At 39.1% G+C, this 26,426-nt stretch overlaps 1 protein-coding gene and 1 pseudogene across 3 annotated transcripts in view; both read left to right on the top strand.

Moving 5' to 3' along the window:
* The window catches only part of GLRA3 (glycine receptor alpha 3), a gene marked incomplete at both ends in the record, with an annotated part of 146,484 nt that overhangs the window by 48,072 nt on the left and 71,986 nt on the right, over positions 1-26,426 (top strand). The gene's annotated exons all lie outside the window — the stretch shown is intronic.
* LOC308273641 (eukaryotic translation initiation factor 5-like) lies at positions 315-26,015 on the top strand (annotated as a pseudogene). Its single transcript has 4 exons — positions 315-350; positions 3,605-3,775; positions 4,010-4,779; positions 25,911-26,015. The product of its transcript is annotated as a eukaryotic translation initiation factor 5-like (transcript).

Here is a 26,426-nt window from a genome sequence, read left to right as displayed (position 1 = left end):
CCATAGATTTTATTGTGCAAGTCAGCTAAAACAAAAAACAGACATAGACACAGGAATCACTGAATATCTGTAAATCTGTCCAGCAACTAACATTTTTAAAACTACCTATAGTAGTTCTTAAATCACCTATATTTACACTCTCTTCCTAAATTTAGCAACAATAAATTGCTTTAATTTTCAAACTTGATTTTAATTAAAATATGACATAAAATTCTTAAAGATTTATTAGTTTCTAAAACCATTCTTAGAGAATCATGACCACGTTGTATATGTGAAAATAACCCACTAACAATTTGTCTGGAGTATAGTCTAGTATGCAAATCATCGCAGGTGTGAGTGTATTGGTTTGTGTAAGTAGGGGAAGGGATCTGTCTAAATAGGAAGAGACTTTCAGACACCATTTTCTTCACAATGCCGTTTCCCTCCTGTATGCAATATTTACTCACTTAGCAACAGCTCTGGCATTCTATTCAAACTCAATATAGCTATAATAAAAGCAGTAATGGGGAAGAATTGAACTCACATTCCTAAGCGTTTTGTAAACTTATTTTTAGTATAGTAGATAACTCAATGTGAATGTGTGTACATGAGTGTAAACATGAAAAATGAATATAATTTGCTTTTATAAGCACAGCATGGTTCTGGTGCAAGTCCATCTTTGAAATTGCTATAATCCTGTTTTAGATATTGGCACATTCCAAACTGTGATTGAATTCTGGCTCTGATTTATAGCCCACATTTGCATATACTCAGTCCAAATCATCCAAAGAGAAAGAAATCACTGCTGGCTGTGTTGTACTTAGCTTCCCAATTGTATTTTTATCCCTGGAAACTTTCTCATTTTAATTACTTCTATATACACTGTATAATCCTAGGAACCTAAAAATGTTTCTCTTTATTTCTTATTTGCAAGACGGTTTCCACCAAACACTTTTCAAAAGCAATAGTCAGAAATTGTCATGGACTGGCCCATCTTTGTAGAGAAGGGGGAAGGAACTTGGTAAAAAGAGAGCTCCTGATTATCATGTCCCTGAAGGGTTTTGATATTTAGAAGTTAATTCACAATTCATATCAAAATGTTTACAACAAATTCTACAGTGTTCCTGTACTATAGAGCTAGGAATTCCTGTACTATAGTTCTAGGAATAGTATAATATTTCTGTACTAAAATTCTTCGCTAAACTAATTTTAGAAGACTTCTTTTACAGGAGAATAGTTTACAAAAAGTTTACAGGATTTCCCTGGTGGTCCATACTCAGTTTTATTTCCCTTATCCAAAATAATACCAACCCTTTCCATCCCTATCTACACTATCATTACATATTCTGAAATATCATTATAAATTACATCTGAAATCATCTTTAGCATCAATCACTCTTCTCTTCATGTCAGCAGCACCAGTGAACATTAAGAAAAACACCTCAGAGGTACCACAGAATTAGTCACATCCGCCTTTATAGCTTTCTTTTTCTGCTTCTGTACTTCTAAATGTGGGACAATATTATTTCCATCCAAATTATGAGCATCACTGCTTGTAAATTGTTAATATTATCACCTGGAAGAGCTGCAGTATGGTGTATATCTACATAGGAGCAGAAAAAAATAGAATTTATTAGGATGTTTCTTTCAGAAAAATCATGAAACTCTTTGCTTCCATTTGGTTACTTTGATGTTTTTGTTTGTTTGTTTTTGGGGTTTTTTTTTTGGTGGTACTGGGGTTCCTGGAAGCCCTTCTACCTCCGGGCTACACTCCCAGACCTATTTTTACATTTTTATTTGGAAACAGGGTCTCCTAAGCCAGCGCGCGCGGCTGGCTTCGAACCTGCGCGATCCTCCTGTCTCTGCCTCCCAAGCGCGGGGATTACAAGCGTGCGCCACCACGCCCGGCCTGATGTATTTTCTTTATAATGTTTACCATCATAGCATTGCAACTAAACTCTATCCCATTGTTGCATTACTTTAATTTATTCTAATATATGTGTTAACATATTTTTAAAATATATTCACTCTTGATCTTATGTTGAACATAACCTGCTTTTGTTCTTATAACACGCATAACTTAATACAACTAAGCCATGTGTTGGGCAGGGTGGTACACGCCTGTAATCCCAACACTTGGGAGGCTGAGGATAGAGGAGCAAAAGCCTCCACAACCTAGTGAAGCCCTCAGAAACCTGTGACAGCCTGTTAAAAATAAACAAGAAAATAGGCCTTGAGTATAGCTCAGAAATAGCCTGTGGGTTCAATCCTCAGTAACATAGTCACACACACACACACACACACACACACACACACACACACACACACACAGAATTGACTCTCAAATTACCTATAATCATTCCTGAACATCTTTCTGTCTGATAATTCATATTTTAAAAGAACTAGATAACTCCCCCAACCTACATTCCTGCTTAACAAGTCTTCAGTGAGTCTCCAACATCTTTACTGGCCAAATATTTTGAGCTCCCTCTGCTGGCTTTGAGCTCCAACCTACTGTATCTCTATTCATTTTAAAACACAGCCCTTGTCCCATTTGAAGTTATTATCTGATTCTTTCTCTTATGATACTCTACTTCTTAAACCATTTTTGTAAATTAAGCTAATTAAATTTTAATAAACTTAAAATATTATTGTGTGTGTGTGTGTGTGTGTGTGTGTGTGTGTGTGTGTGTGCCCAGCCCTATTTTCTGGGTTTTTTTTTTTTTTTTTGAAAAGAGGTCTCACTAAGTTGCGGAGGACCTCCATAAGTTACTGAGGCTGGCCTGAACTTGTAATCTTCCAGTCTCAGACTCCTGAGTCCTGGAATTACAAGTGTGTGACACCATACTTGGCTTGCATCACCTTCTAGCACTTTTTAAATATTTGCCTGAATTTTTTAAAATAATAAGCTGAAATTTTAATTTTTAAACTTATTCTTCCACAATGTTTATTCTTTTTTTTTTTTTTTTTTTTTTTTGGTGGTACTGGGGTTCCTGGAAGCCCTTCTACCTCCGGGCTACACTCCCAGACCTATTTTTACATTTTTATTTGGAAACAGGGTCTCCTAAGCCAGCGCGCGCGGCTGGCTTCCAACCTGCGCGATCCTCCTGTCTCTGCCTCCCAATCGCGGGGATTACAAGCGCGCGCCACCACGCCCGCCTGGCTTTTTTTTTTTAATATATATACTGGTGTGTGTGTGTGTGTGTGTGTGTGTGTGTGTGTGTGTGTGTGTGTGTGTGTATGTGTGTATGTGTGTGTAATAAGTATTTAAAAATGGATATACTGGCTTAACTTTGCAGAAAACAGTCGGCTCTTCATCTTGTGACACAGAGAATTGTTCTGCCGTGTAACTTAAATCAATATTTACTCATTGAACAGTTACTTTTCGCCAGTGCCCGCAGAATAATTTTTTTTTTCCTTTGGTGGTACTGGGGTTCCTGGAAGCCCTTCAACCTCTGGGCTACACTCCCAAACCTATTTTATTTTTGGAAACAGAGTCTCTTAAGCCAGCGGGGCTGGCTTTGAACCTGCGCGCTCCTCCTGTCTCTGCCTCCCAAGTGCGGGGATTACAAGCGTGCGCCACCACGCCTGGCAGAATAAATCATTTTTAAAACAAGAGATAAAGGTGCTTAATTGGCCTCCAGTGTATCCTACCAAATATTTTGGTTGGGAGCTGGGAGCACAGACCCAGTTTGATGTTAAAAATGACCGTTATATTGTCAATGAATATCATGAGGCAAGTAAGTTGCAGTACATGTTGCATGGACTCATTACAAAAACAAAATTGTTGCCAGGTGTGGTGCTGCAGGTGTGTAATCCCCGTGCTGGGGAAGCAGAGACAGGAGGATCGAAGCCCCTTGCTGGCTTAAGAGACCCTGTTTCCAAATAAAAATATAAAATAGGTCTGGGAGTGTATCTCAGAAGTAGAACGATTCCATCACCAGTACCACCAAAATAATAATAATAATAATAATAATAATAATAATAATAATAACAACAACAATAATAATATTTTGTTCTCTGGTCTGAGTGTGAGAATCCTGAAGCAGATCTGCATTTCAACCCAAAGAAGCAAACAATAAGTAATTCTTGTAAAGCCTGTGGCTATCAAGCCGTGCTTGACACACACCATAAACTCTGTACATTCATTCTCAAAAACCCACCTGAGAATAGTGATAATGGTACAGGAAAGAAAGAAAATAAAAAGAAAAATATAAAGGCCAAAGACAAGGAAAACGGCTCTGTATCCATTAATGAGACACCACCACTGCCACCAAATGAGGTCTGTTCTCCTCCGTATGCTGTGGGAGAGGAGGATGAAGATTGGGGAAAGAATACCAAGGAGGAAGCTCAGAGGCACAGAATGGAGAAAGTTGGTAACCGTGCAAAAGTGCTGACAGCGATGATTTGAAAAGGACTGTAGGAGAGTGTTTCAATTTCCTATTTGATTTTGTTAAGAAAAAGATATAAGAGGGTAACATTAACTCATTTGACAAAGAAATTATAGCAGAAGCAGAAAGACTTGGTGTATAAGCCATGGGTCATCTTGTTCTGACTTAAGTTCAATTTAATGAGATTAGAGAACAAATTAAGAAATTCAGGTGCCGTGTCTTAAGATTTTGTCACAATGCTAAAAAAGCTAAGAGGTTCTCTTTATGGTTTGGAGCATGTGGTAGCCATGCATCAGGCTCAGCTCACCTCCAAGATTCCCATATGTTGAAGGAGATGTATGATGCAGACTTTTTAGAAGAGTAGTTCATCATTAGCTGGTTAGAAAAGGCGTCCAAGACATGTCTCAAAGTAACTTGCCAGCTGGGCATGGTGGCACACGCTAGTAATCCCAGCATTTTGGAGGCTGAGACAGAGAAGGATCATGGTTTGCAGACAGCCTCAGATATCTAGTGAGGCCCTGAAACTCAGTGAGATCCTGTTTCAAAATAATGAACAAAAAATAGGGTTGGGGGTGCATCTCGGAGGTAGAATACGCCTGGGTTCCAACCCCAGGACAGCAAAAAAAAAAAACAAAACAAAACAAAAACTTGCCAAAGAGACTCCTATCAAAACAGAATCACTTATAAAATGGTTGAAGGAGGTAGAAGAAGAAACCTCAGGTGGTGAAGAAGAAAAAGGTGAAGCTGATATGAGAACACTGAGTCAGTATATTTGAAGACTGTCAGTGTACCAAAAGTTGAAAAGGTGAAGTCTGAAAACAAGGATCATGACACTGATATTGATGCCATTTAAGAGTGGATACAACATAGCTTAACAGTATAATGGTGCAAAACTTTCTTCATGATCAGCCAAAAGTGCAACATGTATGTGCAGAAGCTAAAAGAGCTTTAACATCATGCTACACTTTATACTAAAATTCTATTACTGGGAGTGCTCTGTAATTAAGCCCAATGAGACATCTAGGAAGTCCATACACACACATCAGTGGGCAGATGTAGTTTGCTTATTCATAGCATGTTTCGTTTGGAAAAACTTGGTGGATACATTTGGATCACATAGATAGAGTTAGAAAAGTATTTAATTTTGTCATTCTTCCAAAAAAAAATTAAAGAAAACAAGTACTAAAAGCAAAAAGGTCAAATCTTAGTGTGATTTTTTTTTTTTTTTTTTTTTTTTTGGTGGTACTGGGGGTGGAACCCAGAGGCTTTCTACCTCCCGGCTATACTCCCAGACCTTTCTTATATTTTATTTGGAAACAGATTCTCACTAAGTTGCTGAAAGCTTCACTAAGTAGCTGAGGCTGGCTTCGAACCCATGCAATCCTCCTGTCTCAGCCTCCCAAGCGCGGGGATTACTAGCGTGCGCCACCACACCCGGCTTAGTTGTGATTTTTTTTTAACGTGCTTGTATATATAGATACATTGCAGAGTTTGAGGAGAATCTCTCACTGCTCATTGTAATTCTCCAGACTTGTCAAATTGCACTTTTGCAGTTTTCCACACAGACAACATATACACCTGTTAGTTGCTGTAATATACATGTACATATGTATGCTACTTTGAGTCATTAAACTCTTTAGAAAAATCTAAACCAATATGGCATAAAAATTGATAATGTATATATTCGTATGTTAAAGAACTCTTTAAACTACTAGAGATTTTTAAGTATTTTCATCAAAGTTGAGGTATAGAAAGATTCACAATTAATAAACAACACCAATGCAACTATTGCCACCTTAGCAAATTAGACATTACAAATAAATTGAAGCTGTTTATTCCAGCTCAAAGTACTACTTACCTATTTTCCCAATGATGCTTTTGATATTGAGCCAGAAATTTGATTCTACATGTATGACAGTATACACTAAATGGTCATCCTAAATTTGGTTCAAAATTGTATTTTTTGAGATAATCTATGCTTATATGCATTAACTATTTTATTTACTTTAGTAAATATTTCATAACATGTTTTTTTAATTCTACTTTTACTAGACATTTAATTGTTACTAAAAATAACTGGTATTAAAATATGCTACACATTATCTTCTAAGATATATCTATAGATAGATATATTTACACACACACACACACACACACACACACACACACACACACGGAGTGGAAATTACTTGGTTGAGATATTATTAAATATCTTTCCTAAGTGGCCATTCTGTTTTAAACACCTGTTAGCAATTTTAGAGGTTTCCAATCTTCTCCAGAACTTACTATTTATCCACACTTACTTTTAAAAAAAACTATATAATTGTTGTAAAATTAGATTTAATTTCTGCTCATTATGAACTTTTGTAATAAAGAGGTTAAGCTTTTTTTTTTTTTCTTTTGGTGGTACTGGGTGATAAGTAAAATAAAAAATTAAATGCGAGTAAAATAAAAATAATGTGCGTACGGCGGAGTGTGAAAAACACGAGAGAGGTCTGGTACACATGGCATGTAAAGTTTTAATGGCACGGCTCTCCCGGGGATCAGGGCAAGGCACCATGGGGCCCGCGCGCCTGTCCGAAGCTTGAGGACGCGGGCTCTCCTTTTCAAGGTATGCATCTCGCGAGAGGAGGGTTTACTCGCGGGAACGCCCAATTCTCGCAGGGGTTTCAGCCCCTCCCTTGCCCTGCAGAGGTCATGTGACACAAAGTCACATGAGTGCAGGACCCAACTTAACATTCCGGCCTTTTGATGGTAGGGATAATGGATGACGTTGGACCCTCTAGCTTCTTCCTGCTGTCAAGGGGCGTTGTCAGGGGCCCCAGGCCGGGAGGAGTTGGGAGTCCAGTCCCCCAGAAGGGGGTGCAGGTGGGTGCATAGCTGCAGTGCGAATTGGAGGTTACCCTGGACAGCTTAGTGATGTGCGCTTGAGGAGGCTTGAACAGGCAAGGGCTATTAAAGAAAAAAACAAATCATGAGATTGAGCAGGCGACCAAAAAGGAGACTGGCTTACTCAGTACCTGGAGAGCTACCCTGAGCTGGCAAAGAGGATGGAGGTTGAGGGATCCAGGAGCCGTCAGTCTTCAGTCAGGCTGAGTAGGGCCAGCAGTGGGGCCTGGTCTGGAAAGGTGCTCCCCCTGTGTTGAGGCACCTGGGGCTCACCCTTTTCCAAGGGCACTGTTCCAGTGGCCCTCCTGGCAACACGCCGGGCAGTCTGATTGGTAGGCGTGGCTTTGCCCCACTTCAGGCAGGCTCCTGGAGGTAGTTGTCGTTGCAGTCCTCCACACCTAGGTGGCGCTCCAGAGGGCTGAGCCGCCACCGCCAGCCGAAGGGCAGCTACCAGGGATCTGCTTTTTGGCAAAGTCGGAGTGTACGCTCCATTTCCGCCTGTTTCTCTCTGGAATTAAAACTTAGATGCCATGTTAAGGTTCTGTCAGCTGTGACAGACCTATACTCACAAAGAGCGCGTCCCGGGGCTGGTGTCCGGCAAGAATGGCAACGCAGACTCCCCATGGGCAGAGGGTGTCGCCCCAGCCCAGGCCTGGCGTTTCCCACAGCACCTAGGGCGCGCCCACGCGGGCCGCCCAGCAAAATTGCAGTCTGGCGCGGGCCAAGATGGCGACTGTGACATCACCAGGCAGCGACTATGCGCCATCACAAAATGGCAGCTGGCGGGAAAATAAATGGCAGCTGATAGGGGAGAGCATTTGGAGGGATACCAGACCACTTATAAAAGTTCCTAACTATTCCTGGGCCACCGCAACCCATTTCCCAACTCGTATCAAGGCAGACAGGTGCTCAGGGCATCTACTAGTATAAAGATTCGACTCCCCATAATTGGTTCGCGGGCAGAAACGAAGAACAGGAAGTGGGCGTCCCCGATTTCCCTGCTCAATTGTTCGGAAACAGAGGTTAAGAGATAGAGAAGAACGTCTTCATCCCTTCTCAAAACCGGAGGATGACCTGGTCATCCGGAGGGTGGTCCCAGTGGACCGGGGGACAATGGGTCACCAAGCGCTTGGATATTGGGGTCCCAGTGGACCGGAAGACCCAAGTCCGGAACCCGCTAACCAAGGGAAGGAGGCAGTTTACCGGAGTGAAGTGTTGCCGGCCAGTGCTGGCTGCGACAGAAGCGCTGAGAAGCTGCTGGGGGCGCGGTGGAGCTGGGGCGCGTGGATGCCAGTGGCTGGTGTGGATGGCACTGACGGCTGGCGCAGGCGGGATCAAATGGTGGCACGCAGGTGGCATGGCTTGCCGGGTTTGCGGCGTGGAGACAAAATGGCTTCCAGGCATGCGGCAGTCGCTGAGGCTGGGCCCCGAGGAGCACCGCCAGTGAGCCTGGCTGGGGCGGGCGAAACGGAGCAGCAGCAGCGAGTAGAGCTACGCCTGGCGTGGGTGACTGTGGCGGACACCGAAGCCGGCTGTGCGCCGCCCAATGAGCCTGGCTCGGGGCAGGCGGGGCAAACCGGCCAGAGGTCCCGGCGGTGACTGGAGCGCCGAGCTGGAATGGCGGTTTTAGGAGGTCCAAGCAGCAGGCAGAGGTCCTGGCCCGTGCAGGAGGTCGGCAAGCAGAACAGGTGCCAGCATTACCCAAGGAGCCTGGCTCCGGGCGGGTGGAACTGGCAGCCTGGCGGCCGGCAGAGCCTGCACACCCCGGCGGTGGTGGCTGCGGCCGCGGTGGCAGTGGGAGATGGCCTCTGGTGCTCCAGAAGAGAGCACATGGGCGGGAAAAGATGGCCACCGGCTCTCAGCGGAGCGCGGGGCCGAAAAGATGGCTGCGGGCTCTCAGCAGAGCGCGGGGCTGAAAAGATGGCCACGAGCTCTCAGCAGAGCTCGGGGCTGGAAAGATGGCCACCGGCTCTCAGCAGAGCTCGTGGCTGGAAAGATGGCCGCAAACTCTCAGCAGAGCCCGGGGCGGGAAGAAGGCCGCCAGCTCTCAGCAGAGTGCAGGGCCGAAAAGATGGCCGTGAGCTCTCAGCAGAGCTCGGGGCCGGAAAGATGGCTGCAGACTCTCAGCAGAGCCCGGGGCGGGAAGAAGGCCACCGGCTCTCCCGGAGAGCGCGGGGCTGGGGAAGAAGGCTTATGGTCCAGGCAGGCACGGGGCAGCAGTGGCGGCAGTCGCGGGAGCAACGCCTGCAAGCGGAGCGCTGATGTGGGACCTCACAGTCGAGCTGCTGGCGGGTCAGAGAGTCCGGGGCTCAAAAAGAGAGTAAAAAGAAAAAGAGAAAAAAAGAAAAAAAAAAAGAAAAAAATGGGGAGGGACCCAGAGTTCTCCCGGGTTTCGGCACCAAATGATAAGTAAAATAAAAAATTAAATGCGAGTAAAATAAAAATAATGTGCGTACGGCGGAGTGTGAAAAACACGAGAGAGGTCCGGTACACATGGCATGTAAAGTTTTAATGGCACGGCTCTCCCGGGGATCAGGGCAAGGCACCGTGGGGCCCGCGCGCCTGTCCGAAGCTTGAGGACGCGGGCTCTCCTTTTCAAGGTATGCATCTCGCGAGAGGAGGGTTTACTCGTGGGAACGCCCAATTCTCGCGGGGGTTTCAGCCCCTCCTTTGCCCTGCAGAGGTCATGTGACACAAAGTCACATGACTGCAGGACCCAACTTAACACTGGGGTTCCTGGAAACCCTTCTACCTCCGGGCTACACTCCCAAACCTATTCTATACTTTTTTTATTTTTGGAAACAGGGTCTCTTAAGCCCGCGAGGCTGGAACCTGCTGGATATTCCTGTCTCCGTCTCCCAAGCGCGGGGATTACAAGTGTGCGCCACCACGCCCGTCAGGTTAAGCATTTTTAAATGGTTTACATATACTTTTTGTGGAAGATCTCTTTTTATCTTTGCCCCACTTATGAGTGTTTATTTTTATTGAAAAACACAAACACACATATTCACATACAAGCACACATACATACACATAAAATAGTCCAAGCATGATTACTCTGTCAGTAATGCGCATTTGAATCCCCTTTCCTACTCTCCTTGATGTTTTTATGCTGTCCTTTGATGTATAAATTATTTAAATTTTAAATTTTTTTGTGGTACTGGGGTTCCTGGAAGCCCTTCTACCTCCGGGCTACACTCCCAGGCCTATTTTATATATTTTTTTAAATTTGGAAACAGGTTCTCTTATGCCAGCGAGGCTGGCTCTGAGCCTGTGCAATCCTCCTGTCTCTGCCTCATAAACGCTGGGATTACAAGCGTGTGCCACCACGCCTGGCTTTAATTTTAATTTTAATAAAATTTAACCTTATTTTACTTACAAGTTTGTGCTTATTTATTAATGTTTCATTCATCCATGCCCATAAAGATATTTTCTGCTAAAAAGAATTGCTGTTTAGTTTGAATAGAGTTTTGTATAGTTGTAAATGGGTATATGATGTGAGATAGGATTATTTATTTTTATTTCACAATTGATACTTCTAAAAATTTCCAAACATATCTTTATCCTGTATGTTTTTTAAAGTGAATCAAAGCTTTCAATTCTACGTCAATTGCCTATCTATGAGTCTGCCCGATATCACATTGTCTTACTTAAAATAGCTTAAGATTAGACTTAAATATTTAATAGGACAATTTCTCAAATACACAATATAAATTATTTTTCAAAGTATTTTTAACTATTCTTGGAATTTTACTTTTTCATAAAGTTTATAATCATCTTGTCAAGATCCACAAAATAAATTTGAATATTTACATAGCATTGGGAGAATTATCATCTTAAAATATTTAGTATTTCTATCCATGGATATTATAGTAAGTCTCAACTTTGTCTTTTCATTTGTTCTTTTTATAAACTTTCTATACAATATATTCTTTTTTGTGGTACTGGAAATGGAACCCAGGGGCATTCTACCTCCAAGCTATACCCCAAACTTAATTTTTATTCTTTATTTTGAAACAAAACATCACTAAGTTGCAGAAGGCCTCACTTAGTAGCTGAGGCTATCCTTGAAGCTTATTCTTCCTATCTCAGTCTCCCAAGTATTGGGATTACAAGAGTGCACCACCACACCCAGCTTCTATCATATGTATTCTAATTTTGTTTTTCTATACTTCTATCTCTTCCTAGCAGAGTTTCTATCTCTTTATTTTTTTATTTCTACTCATTACATTTCTTTTTATTTTCTCTTTTTTATTTAAATGTGGAACATATTGAAAATGCTTTACCTTCAGACTGTGCTTGCTGCCCTCTCCCCATCCTGCTTCCCCTCCCGCTCCCAACAATGAGTGTCCAGGTTGACCATGCTCTATTCATAGTTTTACACATATTCATATGTAGCTCCTCCATTAATCAACCTCAGCCTTCTTCCTCTCCTATCCTTCCATTCTAGCTTTGCTGAGATTTCCCCTCCATTATCTGGAGTCCCTCTGGTATTCCAACTACTCCCTAGTTTGGACATATTAGAGAGAACATGTCCCTTCTCTTTCTGTGCTTGACTAATCTCACTTAACATAATATTCTCCAGATCTTTCCATCTTCTTGCAAATGCTATGATTTTATTCTTCTTTGTAGCTGAATAGAATTCTATTGTGTGCATTTCTCATAATTTTGCAACCCATTCACCTGTTGATGGAGACCTAGTTTGGTTCCATATTTTGGCTATTAAGAATTTTGCTGCTATGAATATGGGTATGCATATGTTCTTGTAGTTATCTGATTTCAAACCTTTTGGAAAGATACCCAGGAGTGGTAGAGCTGGATCATATGGTGTACCTATTCCCAGTTTTCTACGGAATCTCCACAATGATCTCCATAAGTGGCTGAAAAGAAATGACAGAATCAATTTAGTATCAGCTAATGCTCAAATGAATTTGACATTTTATTCAAATATTTCTATGTAAGTTCATAATATTTTCTCAGAAAGTGTTTTCTTTTTGAAGCTATATTAACAGATAACTTCATGAAGAATGTTAAATTTTCTCTGGGGAGTTATGATAAAAATGTAGAGCTCCTCTATTTACAGTATTTATGATGAGGTGAGTGATTTTTAAATAAAAATATTAAGGTGCAGTTATTTCAGGAATTGATTAGTTTTCACAGTTTTTATGACAATTATAAGAAAATTTGTATAATTTGAAGCAAAGTCTATATTTTCTGTCCTTTTGTAACCTTTCCTAAATATGAGTCTTATATCTATTACCAGTGAAGTAGTTCTTCCTTGTAAAGGTGCATCCAATTTTATGAGTGCTATAATAGTATTCAGTGGCAGTTCCTATGTCATTCATATTTATAGATCCAATAACTCATTCTACTTATTCTTGGAATAGCCTGAAAGTAACTTGATAGCCTTTTAGTATTAACATTATATCTGTTAATATCTCATCTTATTTTTCTTAAAGTAGCAGACCCATACCAAATAGAGCAATAGCTTTGGTTCTGAAAAATTTTTAATTTCATGCATGAGTAACCAGTGACTGGTATCATGAATGTGCTCTGGACTCTCATTTATAAGCATCAGTCAGAAATGTGTTTAGGTATGCATGAATGTTATACACCTTAGTGACCCCATCAGGAATAGGAATAAATTTCTGTTTGATGTATTTATTCACAAGATCATCCTTACTACCACCTTCTCTCAAAAAAGACTGTCTGCAGATTTTGTTCCCAGAGGTAAACTTTCTTATAAGAAATATCACAAACAACGCAATTGTTTTAAACTCTAAGATTATTAGACAAAAACAATGTGTAATGACATACTCCTAACTGTGTGGGAACAGTGCTGAAGAGAAACAGATGCTAGCGATAAAAAAAGGAAAAATGTATGCATATAATTGAGTTTCCAGGCACACATCTCTCTTTGATTGTAGCCTATATCTTTGTTGACTTTCCTTTTGCTAAGGAGAATAAAAAGTTAATTGCACTGTGTTTATAGATCTGAAATATTGGGGCTGGGAGAAAATAAGACTTTACAGTTAAGTATAATGAAAAAGATGTATGTCACTTTATTTAATTCTCTTCTTTCTGTGTTAAAAATTTGTAGTGAAAAAAAAAGAGAATTCTCTAGATGAAGAGTATGTGTATAAATCTTGGTTGCCAGATCCCTAAACGCTTTGGTTTGTAATTGAAATTGTGATTCTTGCCCCAACTTGCCAAACAAAATATTTGGGGCAAGTCTTTTTTTTTAATTTTTTATTGGTGCACTGTATTCATACATCATTGTGTGATACAAAAAAACTTTTGTAGACATACATGCACACATCGCCCAGTCAGCCACCACCCAATCCCCACCCCATACCCTCCCCATCCCTCCTTCCCATGCTTGGCTTAGTAGTTGACATCTAGTATTATAGCAATTTATCCAAAATTAAAAATGATAATATCACATAACAGTTTCATTTGTCTGATACCAAGCTTTTGATGACTTAAAGATAACATTTCAATATTTCTTTTTGCTTTCTTTCTTACCAGAGAATATTTTTTTCTTTTTTTTTTTTAGGTGAAACTATCATATATTATATATTTATTTTTCAGAAAAAATTCTATCCTAATATGGAATATGGACTCTAGATACCCAAAACGATCTTGAAAAAGAACAAAGCTAGAAGATATATATTTTCTGATTTCAAACCATATAAAGCTACAATAACTGAAACAGTGTAGTACTGTTCTAAAGGCAGATATATAAACCATTGGAGTTAAATAAAAGCCTAGAGCTAAATTCTTCCCTATATTGTCAAGTTATTTTTGACAAGGTTTCCACAAACATTTGGTGGAGGAAATAATAATCTTTTAACTAAATATTGTTGAAAAATAATAATTACATGAAAAAGAATAAAATTAGACCCTTACCTAATCCCATATACAAATATTAACTCAAAATAGATAAAAGACCTAAATATAAATCTTAAGACTATAAACTTTTAGAAGAAAATCTGGGTCATAAAACCACAACATTGAAATTGGCAGTGATTTCTTGGTTATGATTTCAATGGCACAGGCAACAGAAGAGTATACAAACTCCCTAAAAAATAAAAAAAAATTGTATATCCAAAGACAATGTAAACAGAGTTAAAAGTTACTGATAGAATGGGATAAAATATTTCCAAATGCTATATCTGAAGGTATATTAATATTCCAACTAGAAATCCTAAAAATTAACAACAATAAAGGCAAACAATACCCTTTAGAGATAGGTAAAAGACTAACATAAATAATGAATCTCCACAGATAACCAATCTTGGTTGTCTGTTGGATGGAAAATCTTGTTTCTCTAGTTCTGATGTGTGTTACCTATTTCTTCTTTGTAGTTAATCTCTTTGAGTATTTTCTCTAGTGCTGGTTTTGAAGACATAAATTCCTTCAGTTTCTGTTTGTCATGGAAGCTTCTTATTTCTCCATCTAATTTGATAGAAAGTTTTGCTGGGTAGGAAATTTTTGGCTGGAAGTTGTTGTCTTTCAGAGTTTGGGAATATGTTACTCCAAGCCCTTCTGGCTCTCATGACTTGGTTTGGGAAATCTGGAGTGATTCTAATTGGTTTGCCTCTGAATGTCACTTGGCCCTTTGTTTTTGTTGCCTTTAAGATTCTCTGCTTGGCTTCCACATTTGGTCATTTTGACAATTATGTAGCATAGGGATCCTCTTCTCCGATCCTGTCTAAAGGGAGTTCTATAAGTTTCCTGGACTTGTGTATCAACCTATTGCTCTATGTTTGGAAAATTTTCTGCTATTACTTCCTTGAAGAGATTGTTGATCCCTTTGGTTTCACCTTTTCCCTCCTCTATTCCAATTATTCTTAGGTTAGCTCTCTTAAAATGGGTCCATATTTCTTCAATGTCAGATTCCTGCTGTCGGATATTTTTTTCTAGATTAGAAACTATGCGTTCATTTTTGGATTATCTTCTAAGAGCGAGATTCTATTCTCCATGTGGTCTAATTGGTTGTTTGTACTTTGAATTGAGGTCTTTACTTCATTAATTGCATCCTTTATCTCTTTTTGGCTCTCTCTGAATTCTTTTCAAAACACCTCTATTATTTCTACAGTTATTTTCCTGATTTGATCTTCTAGAAATCTCTGAATTTCTGTTTTATCGGGTTCCGATGTTGTGGGGTTGTGGGCATTCATTGCTCCATTGTTATTCCTCTTTCCCATGATTTCAGATGTTTGTTCCTTCTCTGGGTTCTTCCCTTGAGTCACTATGACTTCACTTTAGGTGCTCTGGATCTCGAGTCTGTGGTATCTCAGACTCCACTACTCCTTTACTCGGTTGTATCGCAGAGTCTCAGACCCAGGGCGTCAATAGAGGCTGCTTTAGACTATGGGGGGTGCCAGGTTGGGTGTTCTCCTATGGTGTGATATCTCTGCCACCGCCGCTCCCCCACTGGGTCAAGTCCCTGGGAGTGCAATACTGGTATTTCTCCTCTGGGACCTGCAATTTGACTCACTGTTGTTGAGTGCATAGATGGAGCTGTAGTGGATTCAGTGAATTTGCTGCTGCTGCCACCGGTGGCAATATGGCGCTGCTGCCACGCCCTTGGCCGTGAGGCTGGCGTATTTCTTCTCTGGTTTTGAGCTCTGCTCTGAGTCCCTCAGCTCTCTGTCCGCTGCTTCTCTCTGGAGCCTCGTGGACTCTTGAGTGAGTTGGTCTGTAGCTGTAGACGTCCGGTGAAGTCGCCGCTGCCGCTGGCAGTAAGGTGCTGCTGCTGCGTCCTCGGGCGTGAGGCCCGCGTATCTCCTCTGTGGCTCTGAGCTCTGTTCTGAGACCCCCTCCTCTCTGGAGCCTGGTGATTTTTTTGTTTTTCTGGTGATGGTGTTCTGGCTATGAAAGGTGCTGATTTTGTGGTAATGGAGATTGGTTGTTAGCGGGGCTCTTAAGCCCCGCTTTTTTCGGTCGCCATCTTCCTGGAAGTCCTGAGGCAAGTCTTAAGGAAGAAGAAAAAGGAAATTTGATGAATTTTCAATTTCTAGCAAATGGGAACATTGATAAACAAGAGTTCAAGATAATAGTTGATTTTTCCAAAGCTCAGAAGAAGTCTTCATAAAGCCATATGTTGTTCATGATATAAGTTCCTTGAACTTATTGGAGCCAGTTCTTCATTCTTCTTGTGAACGGTTCACAGTAATGATGTACTTCCCCATAGATAGTTATCATTATACATCTTTTTGAGAATTTTAATACCTGAAAGAATACATTGTAAAATCTCCTTTTAACATCTAAAGATAAAACAGGCAGCAAGATTGGAAACTGCGTTCTTTAAAATGATTGGCACTAGTCATAATTTGTAATTTCGTCATGGATTTAACATGTCAATTAACGTTAAGTGCTTGGCAAGCAATTTCAATTGCAAAGAGGAATTCAGCTCCTCTGCTGAACCTATGACAGTGCTGAAGTTAACACTGACATTCTCTGGATCAGTTTGATTTCACTTTTAAGTGGTTGTGCTAAAACTACTGGTCTATCTACAGAATGACAATTCAGCTAATTTTGCTTCAGAGGGGCTCAAGCAAGCCAGATTGACAAGGACCTGGGGCATGTACCCTGTCAAATAGAACAGATGTAGGCAAGAGTTAAGAAAGTCAACAGGAAACTGACAATTCTTACTGCATGTGTGTTTGCACACACACACATACACAAACACACACACACACACACACACACACACACACACACACACACCTCAAAATGAATTTAGTAGCCAGGCATGGTGGTCCATTCCTGTAATTCCATTACTTGATAGACTAAGACAGAAAAATTGCAGATTGTAGGCTAGCCTCATCAACTTAGTGAGGCTTTCCCCAGCTTAGTGAGAAGCTGTTTCAAAATAAAAAATAAAATAGGGCTGTGAGTGTAGCCCAGAGGCACAATGTTCCTGTGTTCAATTCCCAGTACCACATACAAACAAACAAAAAATTTCCAAGTTAGTACTTGGAAATGTGATTTTTTTTTGTTGTTGTTGTTGTTGTACTGAAGGGGCTTTCTACCTCTGGGCTACACCCCAGCTCTACTTTATAATTTATTTGGAAACAGGGTCTCACTAAGTTGTTGAGAGCCTCACTAAGTAGCTGAGGCTGGCTTTGAACCTGTGTGATCCTCCTGTCTCGGTCTCTCAAGCACTGGGATTTCAAACGTGCACCACCATGCCTGACTGGAAATGTGGTTTAAAAAGGAAAAAATAGCCAGGCTTGGTGGCGCACGCTTGTAATTCCCGCGCGTGGGAGGTGGAGACAGGAGGATCGGGCAGGTTCGAAGTCAGCCGCGCTGGCTTAAGAGACCCTGTTTCCAAATAAAAATATAAAAATGGGTCTGGGAGTGTATTCTGGAGGTAGAAGGGTTTCCAGGAACCCCAGTACCACCAAAAAAAAAATAAATAAAATAAAAAAATATATATATACATATATATATATATATATGCATGCTTCCCTAAGGAGTCTTTTTACATGTCGGTGTACTTAATTGCCCTCTCTATAAAATGTTAACACTTCAGATATACTGTATGTTTATTTATATATTCCATATATTTCTAAATTATACATAATAATTATTTTACCCATCAAGATATTTATATTTACCCACCAAGAATTCATTTTTGCTCTATTGGAAGTAATATTGTCCTTGAGATCATATGCTCGCATATGCATTTTGGGGATACTCATGAGCACAGTTGCTCAAAGTTAATATTTCTATTCCTATGTAGTATATGTAGTAGTAGTACTATAATATAATGGGGCAGATGTTCTAAGTATTCTGAGAGGAAAGGAATACTCCTTTATGCCTCCATTTATTTGCAAAATTATTAATACATATGGATTCAAGCCCAAACTATATTCATTCGTTTATTATTATATGGACTTATTCTCTCTTAGATGTTAATTTCAAACTTTATATGTGTGCCTGCACACACAAATACATACATACCCCTAGACAAATTGAAAATACATTCAGACTTTGCCATGGTCTACATCCTCACTGCTGTATTCCAAAATAACTGACCACAGATCTTAAAGAAAGCCAGGTTTTATGGAGATTTAGAGGTTCGGTCCATGTTAGGAAGGTGTGCAGAGCTCAGGCATGGCCATGAAAAATGGAGAAAGAAAAACTCATATTTGGTGACAGGGAGAGAGCAGAAAGAGAAGAAATAACATAATCATCAAGGCCACACCCTCAGAGACCCCTCCTTAGCAGCTAAACCCAGTTTACAACATTCTATCTTGTTTCCATGAGAGCTAGAAAGACATTCTAAATCCAAACCATTATAGACTTGTCTCATATTTTCCATTCTGACAAAAGAGGTGGAAGTATTTATTTTCTGGTTCTATTATGATATTTATGTAGTTTATCTCACTCACATAACTATTGTTGAGACCTGTCTTTCACTATTTGATAAAAATGTTCTCAAAATATTTCTCATGGATTTCATTCTTGAAGTTAGCTCCAGCAGCAACAAATCCTCATGAAATATATATCATGTATATAACATTAGTATTACAGTTTAGCCAGAGGAAGTTTCTAGAGAGGTATCATTTACCAAATGAGAAATACACAGAGTTTCTCTTTTTTCTATGTAAACTGACACAAGCTAAATTTTGCTACTAAACTTTGCCCTATATAGAGATCCTGGGGGAAATTTTTTTGTGAGATACTTTTAAGTCTCATCTGAAAACTTTTCCAAGCATTAGACTATCAACTCATCTATTAGTAAAACTCCCACTTAGAGATACCTATGGCCTTTTATTTGCCATTCTCAGTGTTAATTGTATTACTCACAGAACAAGTAGGTCTTCCCTAATGACCTGTCTATATATTTCTAGTCTACTGACAGTATGATCAACTATTTACCATCAGAGGTTATTATGGTTCTCATGCTCTGAACATCAATCTAACACAGATTTAATTATCATTTACCATGTATATTTTGCCCTATAATTACTGTCTACTAATTTATTTCTGTTACTCTGCAACCACACCACCAAAAATTGAGAAGTTAATTTTGGTGGCCATATCTTCAGCTTATAGAGGATAGCCATCACAGGAGATGGGATATACCTTCAGGAGAGTTGTATAAAATTCATGGTTTTATGACCATAAGATTTAAAATTTCTTTAACATAAGATTTTAAATTTCTGCACCATATTTTATTTCTTTTTTTACTTCCCCAGTACAGTTAGAAGCAGGAAGTCTATCTCTCATCCTTGAATCCCTCATGGCATTAGAATTCACTAGGGCCTTCAGCACTTGGTTTCCAAAATCATGTACTTCATTTCAGGTGCCCATAGAGGTAATACTTAACTATTTTTTCCTCTGGTTTCTATGCACTGTCAGTATCCTGTCCTTTCATGGAATCTGACATGCTTGGCCTTCAAACACAAACAGGCTGACTGAACAGTCCAAAGTTCCCATTCCTCCTCTACCTCTAGTGACAAAGATTGCTTTAGTCAGTACTCAGCGATTGTATCAGTAACCACACCAGTCATTTCATAGGAAGTGCTCCTGGTCATCCTATATTTTTTATTTTTTTTCATGACTGAGAATTGAAGCCAGGGGCATTCTACTTCTGAGCTGCATCCTCTGCCCTTTTTAATTTATTTATTTTTATTTTTTATTTTTGGTGGTGCTGTGGATTAAACCCAGGGCATTCTACATCTGAATTATACCCCCAGCCCAATTTTTTAATTCTTTATTTTGAAATAGGGTCTCACTGAGTTGAAGAGGGCCTCACTAAGTAGCTGAGGCTGGCCACAAATCCAGATTCCCCTGTCTCAGCCTCCCAAGTACTGGGATTACATGTGTGCACTACCTTGCCCAGATGACAGTATACATTTATAAAATTAATGAAAAGCTAGAGGAGGATTATACCACAGATTTTACCTGTAAGCAAAGCTGCTACTCTAACTTGCATACGAAAGATGGGAAATCAGGATATTTCTACTAGGATAGCTGATTCCAGAACATACTATCTTCCCAAATCTAGAAATCAGGAGACCATCACAGCAACTGAGCTATGATTACAATTAGAGCTAAATAATCTGCATTTATTCTTTGGGCAAGCATTTCATGAAATGGAAACTTATTTGACACCATTTCAGAGAAAGTCATTGCTCCCATAACATTAAGATTCCATGTGCAAGCAGAAATTTATGAGAAGATGGAAGTCTTGCCTCACTTCCACAGACATACACCTGATTGGTTAAAGAGAAATAATATTAAGATCCCTAACTTTAATATCAATATGTCTTTCTGATCTCTGTAGCATAGGAAGACATAAGGATAGATTAAATAATGGCTGCATGCCTGTAGACCACAACTATCCTTAAACTTTCAAATATGTCCTCTTACTTCTTTGTCTGCATAGTAAAAATAGAACTCATCAACACACAAGAGCCTCTCTCATTACCTTGTACCAAACCTACTTATCCACACCAGGATTCCCCAAAATATCACACCATAATTCCCAGGAATATACCAAGCTATACTTCACTCACCTTATAAAAGATTAGTTCCAAATTTTTTCTGGATCAAATCTTGAAGTACTTTTTAACTCTAAGACCACACTAAATAAATTCTCGCTTTTCCTTTTTTTGCGTGTCTTCTCCCTCCAGCATTTCAATTTGCTCTCCCTCCCACTAAACATAAAGCTTTTCAGGACAATATGTCCACTTCTTGTTGTTCTAATGTTTCTCTCCATTCATGACCAAAATACTTGAATGGTTATACATGATCCATTCTCTAATTCCTTGCCTAATTCATCTGCCAACATAGCTTCTCAGTGGTTATGTCACCAAAGCTGTTATACCCAAAGTTTGTGATAATCACAGTGAACTACTTAATATGTCATTTTCTTCACTTCTTTGCTGCATGTGTCACTACTGATCATGATTTTCTTGAAATGTCTATTGCTTTGGCCTCTCTGATTCAGCCCTTCTCAGTTTTCTTATGTATTTGTAGTCTTCTTCCTAAATGTATTTGTTGTCTTCTTTTTCTTGAATGCCAGTCATTTTCTGGGTTCAGTCAGAGGCCCTTAGTTATCTGCATGCTCTCTTTGTGAATTTTTCCTCTCCTTTGCTTTTATGGTAGCTACACATATGGTGGTAATTTTTAAAATCAATAGTTGTAACCCAAGTAGTTCCAAGAGGAAGGAATGAGGAAGAAAAAACAAACATATATAATATTGTAAAATAGTTCTAAGAATGACATATCGCATGCTCTAATGTTGAAGACAAAATGAACAGTACACTGACACCATATTCTAGTTAATAAGTTTCTCAGATATCTGAACTGGTTCTCTTCCTGGGTTACACAAAGTCCTAAAGCTTTCTATATGTAAATCTGCCTCTTCCCCTGTCTGCTATCTCATGAGTTAGCCAGAAAACTAAGAGCCATTTTCTTCCTCTTTTATAAACCCAATATGTACTGAATCACAGAGTGGCAACACTTTGACTTCCCAAGTATTTCTCAAATCTGTCCATTTTTTTCACTACCGTGACGCTTACTTCTCACTCTTATGACAGTATCAGCCAGAAAATCTAAATCAGCTCTTCTGTGTCTGATAATTCCAAACTCTATCTTGAAGCTACGATGTTGTTTGCAATAATCAAGTAAGATCCCATCATTTGTCTGCCCTTTCATTGGTTTTCATCATTTCCTCCTGATGCAAAATCCATCTTCATTATGTTGGCTTACAATTACCTACTTAGCCCATCTCACCTTAAGAGGAGAGATGATCTCCTGCCCACCGGGTCCCCTGTCCCCTTCAGCATTCCAAACACACCCTGAGCACCTATACTCTTGCAGGCCTGCCGTTTTTTACCTGGCATTTGGACCTTTCTCATTCTGCTCCTTGGGACATGGGTTGAGTTTTCCAAGAACTAATGTCTCTAATGAAAAAGAATGACTTAGTTACAGCAACTCCTTCTTAGTAATGTATGTCTTTCTGGGAAAGGTAATGAAATGTCATGAGGCAGGCTTTAAAAGCTTTCATTTATCTACCAGAATCATGAGACTTTACAGTTTACAAATGATTCACATTATATGTGTGAATTTCCATCTACTTTTTTTTCAAATCAAGAAGGAAAAAGCATCTGAAACAAAGGAGATTTTATATATATATATATATATATATATATATATATATATATATATATATATATTGGTGGTACTGGGGTTCCTGGAAGCCGTTCTAACTCCTGGCTACACTCCCAGACCTATTTTTACATTTTTTAAATTTGGAAACAGGGTCTCCTAAGCCAGTGCACGCAGCTGGCTTCGAACCTGTGCAATCCTCCTGTCTCTGTCTCCCAAGCGCGGGGATTACAAGCGTGCGCTACCACGCCTGGCGGGAGTGATATATTTTTCCTTCTTAAATTTCGAGTGTTTAGCCCTAAAAATATCTACTGGCTATTTGATTCAAAATGCAATACATTTTTTGTAATTTTTTTCCAGGGCTTCTATTTCCCACTCCTTAGGAATAAGTTGTTTGACCTTTTAATTTTTAGTGCCACTGTTATTGTGAAATGTGCTATATAACACATGTTATAAAATGTGTTATAATTCGTTTTGAACAATTTAGTACTTGAAATCAGTTTTAGTGGTGATACCCTTCAAATCCTATTTCTCAAAATAGCTTACTAAAGACATTAAACAATACATTCTTTTAGCACCAGATTCCTGGTCAGTATCCATACATATATTAAACCATTGATTTGATTGTAACTTGTTAGCTGTGGAACAAATAACACTTCTTAGATTTAAAAAAATATATTTTCTTCCCATTTATTTCTGTAAAAAATAAAATTGTTGAGACATATTGTGTTTTGTCATACTTGCGTTCTTTGTTTGTTTCTATTGTTGTTGTTGTTGTTGTTGTTTTCTAGTGCTGGGGATTCTACAACTGAGCTACATCCTATTTTTTAGACTTTATTTTGAAAGAGGGTCTCACTAAGTTGCAGATGGCCTCACTAAAGAGCTGAGGTTAACCATGAACCTGTGGTCCTCCTGTCTCAGCCTCCCAAGTACTGATATTACAAGTAAGAATGTGTCACTATGCCTGGCTATTGCTGTTGTTTTAATCATATACTAAAAAAAAAAAATTGCAGCTGGGCATGATGGCGCATGCTAGTAATCCCAGCATTCAGAAAGCTGAGACCGGAGGATGGTGGTTCGCAAACAACCTCAGCTATTTAGTGAGGCCCTCCGCAACTCAGTGAGACCCTATTTCAAATTAAAAAGAATAAAAAATAAGGCAGAGGGTGTAGCTCGGGAGTTCCAATGTTCCTGAGTTCCATCACCATACCCTCAAAAAAAACCCAAAAAAACAAAAAAAACATGCTAGGGAATTGCTAGGTAATGATAATCATTCTGTGGATTCAAAGCTGAAAAGAAAACTCAGATACATGAACATATAATTTCATGTTATTTTCTGATGTTATTTTGTGCCAGTTCTTCTTAGAACCCAAAAGAACACCATAAGAAATATAATTCTAAGCCAGACACGGTGGCGCACGTCTCTAATCCTAGTACTTGGAACTTTGAGAAAGTATGACATAGGTCCAAAGCAGATGAAGCATGGCAACTTAGTAAAACTTTGATTTCCAAAATTAAAAAATTATGTCTTGGAATGTGGTTCAGTTGTAGAGTACCCTGGATTGTTCAATCCCTCGTATCAAAAATAAATAAGTAAATAAAAATATATATTCTGAATATATGTATAATTCTAATTTCTAATATATATGCAAATATATATATATATATATATACACACACACACATATTTCTAAAATGTTTAACAACTAGTGTTGGAACAGTTTATCATCCATACAAAAGAAGAATACATTAGAACACACACTCATTCATACCTTATGTAAAGCTTAACTCATAGTGGACCACAAACCTAGATATGAACTTAAAATTTTTACACAATGAGAGAAAATAAAAATATAGGGAAAAACATTGTCAACTTGGGTTAGGCCAAGAGTTCTTAGGTATAACACCAAAGCACGATTTAAAAAATAAACAATGGACAAAGCAAACTTCATGATAATTAAAACCTTTACTCTCTAAAATATGCTGTTAAAGAAAGGGAAAGATATACACTATGAAAAAAATATTTGCCAATGTTATATCTAGCAAAGCAAATATATGGAGGATATATTAAGAACTTTAAACAGCTAATAGTAAGAAAATTGAGCAAATGGTTCAAACACTTCATCTGAACAGGTATACAAATGGTAAATAGGCACAAAAGCTGCTCCGTATCAATAGCCATATCATATCAATAGCCATAGGCAAAACACTAATAAATTTCACAATGAATTAGCATTACAACATATAAATAAAACTAAAATTAAAAGTTTTAAAATCTGAGAATAACAAATATTGATGAGAATGCTTAACTATATATATATATATAACACACACACACACACACACACACACACACACACACACACATATATATGTGGTTTTTTTTTTGCAGTATTGGGGATGGAACCCAGAGGCATTATACCTCCAAACTACACCTCTATCCCTATTTTTATTCTTTATTTTTTTAACAGAGTCTTACTGAGTTGCAAAGGGCCTCACTAAGAAGCTGAGGCTGAGACGGGAGTGGTGGCGCATGCTTGTAATCCCAGCATTTGGGAGGCTGAGACCGGAGGATCGCGGTTCACGGATAGCCTCAGCTACTTAGTGAGGCCCTCTACAACTCAGTGGGACCTGGCTTCAAAATAAAGAATAAAAAATAGGCCTGGGGGTGTAGCCCAGAGGTCGAATCCCCCTGGATTCCATCCCCAGAACCCCCCTAAAAAAGCTGAGGCCGTCTGCGAACTGCGATCCTCCTGTCTCAGCCTCCCAAGTGCTGGGATTACAAGTGTGCACCACCACAACCAGCTATAATTTTTTAATATTATTAGTGAGAGGGGAAATTCTATAGCCACTTTAGTAAACAACTCACTTTTTCTAAATGTAAATATAAGTTTTATATGATCTAGTAATATCACTTCTAGATATTTTCTTAATAGAAATAAAAACTTATGTTCACATAAAGGTCTGAATGGGAATGTGTGTAGTAGTATTATCATAAACACAAAATACTGGGAAAACACCAGATGTCCACCAATGAGTGAATAAATGCCGTGATGTGCTCCTGAGCTGCATTACTACTGAGTAGTTAAGAGGATAAATAGAAATGCATAACTTCAGCTAAGTAAGAGAAACCATATTTAAAGTATTAAATATAATATGACCCCCTTTATCTAACATTCAAGAAAAGGCAAAATGAAGGGCACAAAAATAGATTTCCGGCTTTGGGGGATAAGTGTGGAGACAATTTCACTAGAAACACAGGAAATATTTGAGGTAAGCGCTGCTGTGTTTCCTGTGGACTGCAGACACGGTAAACCTCTATGTATTTGGTAGAATTATACACATAGAATCTATCTGAATTTTGTACTAAATTAAAATAGCAGCATTAAAAATAGAATGGCTTGAAACAATCATTTTATTTAAGTCTCACACATGGATGTGGAATTTGGGCAGGGATTGGCCGGGTGGTTTTTCTGTTCCTCTTGCTGTTGACATAAAACATTCATTTGTATTCAGTTGGAAGACAGGCTTCTTCAAGGTGTCCAAAATGATTTTACTAACATTCCTGGTAACATTCCTAGTGAGGGTGACTGGCAATCTGTTCCCAGCTGGGATTTTTGACAAGGGCTCTTACATACTGCTCCTCCAGTATGGTTTCTCAGGAGTATCTAACTTCTTAAATAGCAGCCAGCTTGTCTCATTGTGTTTCAAAGGATTTCAAAGACTTCTTAGGCCCCAGAGGAGTCATTTTTAATCTGACTCAATCTTCCCTTTAGTGATATATTACTTATATTTTTTCAACATGAAAAGTACACCCACCCTTTCCAAGAAACTGCAGCTTATCTATCTCCTTATGGCACTGTCTAGAAGTCTAGAATCTTGTCATCTAAGTCATGTCCACATGCAAAAAGGCACCCAAATGACAGGTTTTGATTATGCTCCCTATTGATCAAAAGACCCTGAATTCAAGAGACAAGATTTCATTTCATACCTGGTTGATATACAAGAGTATTTCAAAATATGATAACTGCA

Source organism: Muscardinus avellanarius, assembly GCF_963383645.1.
Source record: "Muscardinus avellanarius genome assembly, chromosome: 14".
NCBI classification, from domain to species: domain Eukaryota; kingdom Metazoa; phylum Chordata; class Mammalia; order Rodentia; family Gliridae; genus Muscardinus; species Muscardinus avellanarius.
Note: the sequence above shows the minus strand (reverse complement) of the source record. Positions and strands in the feature narration are given on the sequence as shown.